Below are 11618 nucleotides of genomic sequence, written 5' to 3'. Positions count from 1 at the left end.
TATAGAGAGGCTGAATAGAGACCTGATGCAAAGCTCATGACTACTGGTGCGGAGAGCATAGTAGCCAACATTTTCTTAATCTTTGCTCTGTGCCAAATATCTTATGTGCATTTTCTCATTTAATTTCTAACCACAACCCAATGAGTTAGATAGACACTCTTTTTATCCCCATTCACAGCTGAGGAAATGAGGCTCAGGGTGCTTCAGATACTCTGTTCAAAGAGGTAGATAGTGAATTGGGTATAGGATTTCATCATCCAATCCAGGCATGGATGAAGCTCTTTGGATATGGTTCTATAAGTTCTTTTCAGTCTGAAGACTAGTGATATAAGAGGCAAGTTATCTGCCCCCACCACACACACAAAAATATAAGATGACAGGAGAGTCCTAGACTACTTGCAATAAACACACCAGTATAGGTCCAGCTGCATAATTTGTGGGTTCCAGTGCAAAATTAGAATACAAAGCCCCTATTCAAATATTATTACGAATTTCAAGATGCTAACAGCAGAGAATTAAACTAGCTCAGGGCCTTTCTAACCATAAGGTCCTTGGCAAATGCTAAGTTCAGACATCCATGAGACTAGCCCTCCTCCCATTCAGAAAGCAGAAAAGGGGGGCGCCTGGGTGGCTCAGTCTGTTGAGCATCCGACTTCGGCTCAGGTCATGATCTCACGGTCCGAGAGTTCGAGCCCCACGTCGGGCTCTGTGCTGACAGCTCAGAGCCCGGAGCCTGTTTCAGATTCTGTGTCTCTCTCTCTCTCTGACCCTCCCCTATTCACGCTCTGTCTCTCTCTGTCTCAAAAATAAATAAACGTTAAAAAAAAAAATTAAAAAAAGAAAGCAGAAAAGGAAAGAGAAAACACAGTCACTGGTCTATCACAATTCTAATATACCACAGGGTCCACGTTGTTAATTCCCAAGTGCCTGGAAGTTGTATTCCATAGTTCTCAGCTCTGCCCTCTGGTCTTTTACTTCTGCTATCTAAATCATCTTTTCCATAAATGCAGCCCTTGTTAGAGCAGTTTACAAAACCTAATTAGTTTCTAGGATAAGTGGTGTTCTCAGTTTAACTCCAATCTGTAGAAATTTGGGATTCCCGAGGTCTTATTTCATTTTGCCTCTATACCTCTTAGTCCAAGATAATAACATTCCTATAAAAAAACTTTTTAAATACACCAAGTTATGTTACATTCCATTAGGCAAAAGTCACAGCTACAACATTTTTGAAATAAGCCTTTCTCTACTTTGGGTCTTCATGAGGCTGCTGTGAGACCATGCCCTCAGGATTCTTAAAAACCTTATTACTTAGTGGAGAGGATATGAAAGGCACATCCAGAAGACCCTTAGAAGGTCTCTGTCTTTTATCTATGTCAAAAGGTCTATGAGCCACCAATTTAAATCTTTCTTAAGTCATAACAAAGGGTTTACAGTCACATCCTTGACCTCATCTATGACCTGCCCAGAGGCTATATTTTCCTGACTTCATCCTGGATTTGATCTTTGCCCTGAGGCCTTTTTTTTTTTTCCCCCCCCCCCCCCCCCCCCAGAGGAGCATATTTTGTTTGGAAGAGGGAAGATAAGAAAGTAGTTTTATCAAATTCAGCAAACCTTAGGTACTTATATACTTTTAATTTCTGCTTAAAAACTGGATATTTTCCTCAGCTTATCTTTTTCAACTTGTAACTAATGATATTTAGGTAAAAGAAACTAGTTGATACTTTAAGCATTCTGCAGGGAAATTCTTTTTAGCAGTTCCATCAGTTTGTTAAGTATATTTTCTATTTTCTACATTATAGCAGAATATGGTTTCACTAAATTTTCTTCTAAGATACAACAAAATTCTCCTTTTTTCCAATTTCCAGTAACATTTTTCCACTTGCCTTTACCTTTCACCAACAGTATCCTGGAGGCCCATCAGGCTTCTGTTAATCATCTCCTTAGTGCCCTTCCTGGTCCTCCGATTGCCTAGTCTGAAAGTTAATGTCATATATCTTAGGGTTTTCTTACTGATGCCCCATTTCTGGTAACTTCTGAAGCAGTCTGGTTTCAATCAGGAAAGTAGAATAACTGTGAGTGATACTGAATAAGTGATTTGGTACAAGAAATAAAAATTATACAATTCTGGCTGCTGGTGGACAAGTCTACCCAAGACTTTGGCTTCTGCATTTAGTGTCAGATTTGAGATGGCTACAGGTCAGCTAAGCCACAATTCAGAAATAAAATATGGACATAGGATAGGAAGAACAATGACAAAAATTGGAACTCACAGAAAAATACAGAATCCATGAGAAGAAACTGGACCCCCAAAGGAGAAATTGGAACCATTTCCAGCCCAATGATGCAGGAGATATGCAGAAGAAGCTGGCGTATTTTGTGTTAGAAATAAGCCCATTGACCCAATCAAAGGAGGGATGCACAGACTCAGGAGCAGAGAGAAACAAGGTTTTAATCAATGTTCTTACAAGAATGGGTGTCTGCAGACAGGTACACTTGAGGCAGTTACAGCAGACAATTTATCTCCTAGTATGCAAGTCCCTCCCCTAGTTCCTCATTGGCTGAGTATTACAGAGGTTATAGCCTTACCCAGATGTTGCCTATTCCCATGTAAGGAAAAAAGTAGTCTGACTGGAACCAGTGTACATTTCCTGAGGTGATGCACAGACTTTCAGTCCCTCCTCCCTTTGTTCTTTGGCACATGCTCATTGCAAAGCCCATGAAAATAAGCCCACAAAATGGAGAGGGGAAGAAGAACCAGGAAGTGAAATCTCTAAGCGTTTGGGACTCCATTGTGGAGGGGGTTGTACATATTCCCAATAAGTTGTAAACCTACTGTTAACTAGACAGCACAGTTTTTATTTGGCATTTCTGAAAATGAATCATCTCCCTTATTTCTCGTATTTTGCCACAGAAATGCACACACCCAGGGCTTTAAGAAGCTGAAGGAGGGGGCACCTGGGTGGATTAGTCTGTTAAGTGTCTAACTTTGGCTCAGGTCATGATCTGTCAGTCCATGGGTTTGAGCCCCGTGTCAGGCTCTGTGCTGACAGCTCAGAGCCCAGAGCCTGCTTTGGATTCTATGTCTCCCTCTCTCTCTACCCCTCCCCCATTCATGCTCTGTGTCTGTCTCTCAAAGTGAATTAACATTAAAAAAAATTATAAAGAAGAAGCTGAAGGAGAAGAGCTGGTGGCAACTGGTAGAACTGCAGGTCCAGGTGTCACCCATACCAACAGGTGAGCAAACAGATCCATGGCCACAGAGCTGAGCATCCCCACTGACTTTAAGAATCCAAAAATGGCTGCTGCTTCATTTTCACCTTGCAAATCTCAGAAAAATTTCCTTGTAATCAACTCTATCTTGGAACCACACAGGGAAGGGAATTCTAGGTACCATAGTCCAGCTCAGTTAAACTGACAGTGTATACAGAACCACCACTAAAGACTTCCTGAAAGACATGTAGATTGAGTTGGCTCTTTAGAAAATGAGGACTTGGCCAAATAAAGATGGGAAAAACAAAGAAGTTATCATAATGAAAGACATGGATTCATAGAATAACATAAGCTCTGTGAACAAAGGGCCTTGGAATGTGAGTCCAACAAGAGTAGAGATTGAGTCTGTTTAGCCACATGGCTTAGAATGGGGTGATGCACTTAGTAAGTGCTCTAAATCTATTTGCTAAATAAATAACCATGTTGATTGAACAAAGTGTGTAAGACAGGAAATGGCAGAATCTGAAGTGACAAATTTGACATCAATTCAATGAGGTAAGAGTTTGTATGTGACTCAAAAAAAAATTTTTTTTGACAAAAGAGTGGCCTGCTCAGATCTGCACTTAGGGCCTGCTCTGGCAAGAGGGTGAATCACGAACTGGTCTAAGAGCAGGTTAAATCATGAGGAGGATTTTTCATCAAACCAGACCAAAAACAAATGAACAAACAAACAAACAAACAAATACAAAAAACCTTAAACGGAGACAACAGAGGGTGAGTTTGATATTGGCGAGGTAAAGGGTGAGAAAGCTGTGGATAAAGCAAAGTTTTAACACAATGTTCCAAAGTTCCTTTAATAAAGAAGTTTTCCTAGCAACTGTTCAAACATTTCTTGTCACATTTAATGGAAAAAAACAAATCATTTGGATCATTTATTTCTGAGAAAAATTTGTTACATCTAATGCTGACCACTACCTTAATATTCAACTTTTTTTTTTATTCTACTTCTTGTGGCTTTCTTTCTCTACCAGTTCTTTTATTGATAAAACAAACCATATTTCTTTGTCAGTGAAGCATAGTATATAGGTAGAGTTTTTTTCTTACACTTGAAATTCATAACTCCTAATGGGCAATCCAGCTGAATTATATTTCCATATGGTTAGAGAAAAAAAAATGACCAGTCATTGAGAAAGATAAAGACATTTTCCAGTCAACCATTAACATCAGAACACATATAGTTTGTTTTATTTGGCAATTGGCCTTTGCTTTTCAAACTCCAAAGCAATGCTAATTTAATGATACAGGAGACAGTTCAATGACAGGAAAACTATTCTGCCCCACCAGAGCCTCTGCATAATTTTAAATCTTTTCAATTTTCAGTCAAGAAATCCAGAAATCCCTTTGGTCACAGGAGGAAATGGTTTTTGGATCCTCCCTGGCAATATACAGAAATTAAACCCTCCCTGCTAAGAGCCCTGCTAAGCCCATTTAGCAGGGTATGTCAAAGTTTAGCTTCTACAGCAATTTTCTCTGAGAACATTTGCAAAAGAAAGATGCTGTCTGCATAGTCTTACAGTTTGGGACAGAAAAAGGAACTGTGATAAGCACTGAAGGCGGGTTCTTCTTGTGGTTATCCACAATGTCCTTCCTCCATCTACTTGACAAAATCAAGGTGCACATTTTAGGGCTTCCTGCTTCCTTGAGCTATAGCAACACCAGCAGATTTGTGCAAGTGCTGATTTCAATCAACTACAGCTTTTAGCAAGTACAAGGTGAAGGGGAACAGAATATGCCACCCCAGACTATGCCACTTTGGCATGCAGGTTATATTGGGCTAAAGACAATTATGGACTCAAAGACTCAGGAAGAACTTTTTACCTACCACTTACTTAACTGTTTATAAGAATTGAGATAGAGGGCTTGGTCTAGGAAGAGAGCTATCACCAGACATAGCTACAAAATACATAGTCTACTTATGGTAAGCTATAGTGAGCTTGGCAGGGCCCATTTGTCCAAACTCCTCTCCATGACCCATCGTCTTTGCATAGCATGAAAAACATTTGTTTACAAAATATTTGCTCTTTCCGACTTCCTGTGAATTGTCTTCCTTTTGAGGCCCCAGACCCTGATCCCATTCCTTAGCTCAGAACGGAATATAAGCCTCAACTTACCATTGGGTCTCATATTTTTATGGGGCTCCCATACATATGAAATTAAATTTGTTTTTCTCCTGTTAATCTGTCTTATGTCAATTTAATTATTAGACCCTAAAGAACCTAGAAAGGTAAAAGGAAAATATCTTCCTCCCCTATGACAGTATTAAATGTCGATACTAGATCATAGACATTTAATTAAAAATACACCTTTATCAGTGGATTGCTCTCAGGCTGGTAAATAAATCACATTTGCCTTATTTAATTTTGTCTTCAAAACTGTGCTCAAGACTTCCTTCTTCCATGAAGCTCAAATCCATCACTCACATCTAATTACCTAGTTGGTGTAGCCCTTCACCACTCCCATTCTTCCCCATTATAACTTTTATAGTCCTAAGAGTAACTTTCACCTCCTTCACTTCTTAAACAGTGTGTGTGTGTGTGTGTGTGTGTTTCTGCTACCTCTCTTTGAAAACATGCATAGTCATTGCTTGTTTACATATGTTTATGGTTAATTTTTAAAGCACAGATAATGCTCATGTTTACACAGATGCATACACTCACCACCACTAGAACTTGCCAAGGAACAATTATGAAGATCTGAGAGCTGACAGAAAGTGTCACTGACTTTTGCAGCCCAAGATAAAGCAGAACAGCCAGCAGAGAGGAAGGCCTCTGGATTACAGTTGTTGGAAAATCCAGAATGTTTTGTGCAATTGCCTTGCACTCGTCACATCTTTCAGGTCTGGGCAGTGATTCATTCCCCAACTGCTGTCTGGATTCGAGCATGGTATCAGAGTGAGAGGATGCCTGGTACTGGCTCCTTTCCTCTAGTTTAAGAAAGCCCAGAAATAGGATATACATTCACGTCTGCCTGTCCCCAGGAAAGCAATTTGAGCGTGTGTCTGGGGGTCATTCTTAGACAAAGTGAAAAAGACTGAGACCCTCAAGAAAACCTCTGAATAGTGAGCAAAGATAAAAATCCCTTTTATGTTCCTATTAATTTTATTCCATTTCCATGGGATATGCAAGAAGGAAAATTAGAGATTAATTCTAAGGTTCTTTTTCCCCCAACATCAGTCACCAACCGTTTCAGCATTTAGAACGTTCAGCGATGCTACATAAAACATGTTTCCTGTCCTCAGGGAGCTCCTAGCACGTAATTGGCTATACAAAGTAGAATGAAGACGGTGTGATTAGTGTTTATCACGTTGTACGGGGAGAGATTCTATTCACATTCTAGCTGAATCCTTCACTGTAAGAACAGTGAAACCATCATGTAGAAAGGTGGCATTTGAATTGGACGTTGAAGCTTGGGTAATTGCTGGACTTGTGGAGAATGGGAGAAAGGGCACTGAAGGCTGAATACGAACAAAAGCATATGGCAAATAACCTTTTGTCTCCTCCATTAAATGTAATTATCTTCCAACATAAATGTCAGGTCTAGTTATTTGAAAGTTTCTTAAATATCCTGTATGGACATACTCGGTATCTTAAAAAATGAAACAGTTGACAGAAACTCACCACAACAGCATTCTTATATATCTCCCCAGCCTGAACTCTGTGATGGCCTCTGGTCTCACAGGGTATGAAATCTCCTTGTATGAATGCCACCACACACACTTAAAACAATCATATCTACAGAGAAAATTGGTTCTTTTAATTCTAGAAAATTTGCCCTTGTAGACTTCCTATCACATCTAGTGAATGTTACTCAGAAAAGTCAAATCTAGCTAATGTATACAGAGGCCCTAGTGAATGCTCATGCAGTATCACAATGTTCGAAAATATGAGTCTGAAAGCAAGATTCTTTCAAACGCTGCAAACAGAAATGTGTTTTCCCTCAACCAGCTCTGTGTTGGATCCTGTCGGTGTTTATGTCCCTCAGCTCTGACCATTTGGAGATGTATCTGTGTTTTTACTCCATTCCTCGGTTATTATCACTACAGTGTCTGGCTCATCAATCAACTTGGGGAACTGGACTCAATCTAAATTAAAAAGAAACAAGTAGGACAACAGCTATATGTGTATGTCTAAATGTGTAATATTTGAAGATAACATATTGCCTATTATGGGTTTCTTTCTTGTAAGAACTTTACCTTGCATACCTCTATAAAATCTGAACAAAATTGTGTGGCGAGAACAACAACAAAAAGTTTTGTGTTCTATTGAAGTATAGAAATTTCCATATAATTGTCATTTTTGAGAAGACCAAAAATAAGGAGAAAAGTCTATTTTCAGAATGTTCCAGCTTTCTTTGCTTCTTGATGCTTCAGACAGATTTTTTTCTTTGTCTGAATACACAAATGGCTATATCTATTTTTTAAATTACATGTAAAGTCACACGCACCTGTTCTATATTAAAACAGGGTGCTGATCTAGAAAGGATATTGAAAATCATTTCCACATTCCAGTTAACTCTCCCTTAGCATTGCTGGACAATTAATGCACTCTCCAAATAGAAATCTGAACTGCACTACAAACAGAGAAAGAACTAAAAGCGTTTGTTTTCATACTTAAAAAAAATACTTTCCTAGTTTGATTTGGAGCAGAGAACAGGCATGTTCATGTAGACAGATATCTTAAAATAAATCTCACAAGAAATGGAGCACCTTCCTAAGAACAATTTGAAATGCTTTTATTTGTTTTAGACGTGACATCAAAGAGAAGGTGGTGACCAAAGATAACAGTTATTGTAATATTTATTTTTAAATAACTTTATACAAAGCAGTAATTTAAACCATGATCTACTGCTACACTTCTACTTATTTCTGTAATAGATTTATAACTCTGTGGTACTATGGGACAAACTTTTCAATCCGGTGTGAACAAAATAAGGCCTCCTCCATGAGAATGTACTGTTCTGACACTTTGTGCACCAGCAACCAGCTCGGTATTTCTTCCTGAAACAACCCGTCTCCCTTTTTATACTTTATCCACCAAAAGAATAATTTCTTTGAATTCACAAAACTTTTGCTTTAAACTTATTTTTTTTTCCATTTTAACAACTATAATAATTGCTCTGGGTTTCCATAAATCTAGGTGAGTGGCCATTTCTTAATTAAAAGTTTACAACAGGGGCACCTGGGTGGCTCAGTCGGTTGAGCATCCGACTTCGGCTCAGCTCATGATCTCATGGCCCGTGGGTTCAACTCCAGCTCAGAGCCTGGAGCCTGCTTCGGATTCTGTATCTCCCTCTCTCTCTGCCCCTCCTCTGCTTGCACTCTGTGTGTGTGTGTGTGTCTCTCTCACAAAAATAAACATAAAAAAATTTTTAAACAAGAATTTACAACAGTTTTATGGACATATCAGGAATTCCTATTAAATTTGTATACTCCTAGCTTCCATCATGCCAACAACAAAACCCCCCCCAATTGGAAAATGTATGATCAACCCTTATTAAGTAAGGATAGTTGAGAAAGCAAATGATGGGAATGCAGAAAATATAATACAAAATCAGATTATAAACAAATTTATTCTACTGTATTATACAAGGTATAATAATCTATTGGTGGATTAGAAGATTAGAATCTATACTACTGATGAAATTCCATTCTTGTTATCCTCTTTTTGTATTTACCCTCATGAAAATGACTAATATTTTTTTATTATAATTAAACAAACAAACAAACAAAAACTCTTCCTACACACTTAAGGTTTCCCACTGGTACTTCTTTCTGCCACACTTTACTTTCACCACCTGTCTGTTCGCTACAGGGTCACTGCATACAGTTGGCATGTTGTGCCCTGGACAACAGGATCTGGCGACCAGGCAATGCGGGAAGTGAAGATCCAAACTCCCCTATGCTCACCAATCTTACAATGTAGCTCAGGGTTAGTCCCTGCACAGGAATGGACTCTGTTTTCTAATTTACCACACGGGCCAGAAGCAGCTCTGTGAGTATAAATGCTAATTCATTGTTCTCTCTTCTTTGTTGTTGTTTTCGACTGACTTTTAAAAATATATCCCAATTCATACCAGGTTGTACATATAGAATCAATTAGGTGAATAAGGATTATTATTGTTTTCTACAATTTCTTGAACTTTGTGGTCCTTCCCACTGGTCCAGGATGCTGTGATAATGCACATTTATGACTAAGATAAGATATTCTATATCATATTACAGATAACCTAGAAACAGTTCTGAGCTTTTAAGTGTAGCCATTCTTTTATCAGGACAACTACAAATAACTGTACAGAGAAGTAACCACAAACCAAACACATATCCCACATTAAATCTAAACTAAATGTATCTCCAACTCAATCTCCCTTAACAGATTCTGTCTCTCATCACTGATGACACAGACAATAATCACCAATGATCCAGTTAATGGAATAGACACATAAACACACCTCAAAATCCTTCTTACAGCCTGTTCTCCAACTCATCCTTTAATCACTGCCTCTAGCCTTCTACCATCCAACCTGTTTCCATCTGCACCAGAATCACACCTTCCTCCAGCCCCTTCCAGGACCTGCAACACGTCTTTAGTTCTTCAGCTCCCACTACTCTTCATACCTCTAAGACATCTCAGGGTTTGGATCAGTGGAAAGAGACACAGTCCATGATAATTTATCATCTTGTCACTAACTCACGTGTCTTCACCCTTTAGGACCCAAGTTCAAATGTGATTTCAAAGAAGCTTTTATGGAAAAATAATTCATTATTTATTTTATGGTTGATTTTGTTCATACTTTTTTTATTCCCATCCTGTTACAAACTCTCCAGACCCTATCTGCTTTCCTTCCTGAGAGAGATTGGGTTGCAAGTTCCCTCCCAAGCAGCAGTTGACTAAAGATAACTCTCTTTCTAGAATTTAATGGCATTAAGAATTGATCACAAACTCAAATGTCTATGTTAGCCAGGTAAGTAACTAAATGAGTTGAGGGAGTATCACTAGACTTCCAATGGCAAGCGTATACCTTGACTAAAGGAGACAACTCTACACAACGGTTTCCTCATGGGAGTGCCATATTGCCAGACTTTCCAACTTTTCAAAATAAGGTATAACTCTGCATTTATTTAATGGGAAATCTCCTTAATTTTACATAAAAATTCAAATATATACTAATCAAAACCAAACCCATAGGCCAATTGCAACCCACAAATTCACCAGTTAATAACCTTTTCCCTAAAGGCCAGCAGAAAATTATTCTGGAAAGAGTTGACCACTTTCAGTAGCAGTCATAGAGAAAAATTTTTTTACCTAAACTCTGAAAAAAAAATGGGTTGATGACCTAACAGTTGAGATCTCCATTCTACTCTCTGGAACAGGGTGCCCCAGGGTCCCAAACATTTACATCCCCAACTTTGACAAAATTTCCTGGGACCCAATCTTGGCATGAAACATGTATTAATTTCTTAATGTTGCAGTAACAATGTACCACAAACATTCTGGCTTAAAATTATACAAATTTATTTTCTTACAATTCTGGGGGCTGGAAATCTGCAATCAGTATCACTAGGTTAAAGTCAATGTGTTAGCAAGGCTGGTTTTTCCAAGAAGTTCTAGAAAAGAATTCATTTCCTTGTTTTTTTCTAGTTTCTGGAGGCAACCTGCATTCTTAGGACTCATGACTCCTTCCTGAAAACATTTCAAATTCATGCTTCCATCATCACATCTGCTACTTATTCCTTTGACCTTCTTACCACCCTCTTATGAAGACCCTTTTCATTATATTTAGAGCCCACCTGGATAATACAGGATAATCTCCCCATTTCAAAAGTCATAACCTAATCACAAAGTCCCTTTTGCTATATAAGGTAACATTCACAGAGTCGAGGGATTAGGGAGGTGGTCCCTTTTGGGGGCCATTATTCAGCTTACCATAAAACATCAAATTGCCAAATAAAGTAATATATGGGCATAGATAATGACGGATAACACCTGTCTCATATTTTACAGGTAGCAAAGGAGCCTACTGAAGTCATGTGTAAAATCTGATGAAGGCACAGGCCTCCTAATAACCACTGAGATAGGATTTTCCTTCAGTGCAGTGGGATGCTTGAGAAGCATTTGACTTAATTTCAAGTGTGACATTTCATTGCCATTATGGAATAAGATTCATACCTATCACAGTAACCCTGACTCCCTAACATGGACTTTTTCTTTTCTCTGTGTTCTTCTAGAACCATCTCTACGTCTATATCCTCTACAGTAGAGCTTACCACATTTATAAAATTGTGTTTGTGTGCCTGTATTCTGGACAACAGGTGTTATTTATTTTTGTATGATAAACCCTTCCCAGGACAA

Source organism: Panthera uncia, chromosome F2, assembly GCF_023721935.1.
Source record: "Panthera uncia isolate 11264 chromosome F2, Puncia_PCG_1.0, whole genome shotgun sequence".
In the NCBI taxonomy this organism is placed as follows: Eukaryota; Metazoa; Chordata; class Mammalia; order Carnivora; family Felidae; genus Panthera; species Panthera uncia.
The sequence above is the reverse complement of the archived record's forward strand: the minus strand, read 5'-3'. Positions refer to the sequence as shown.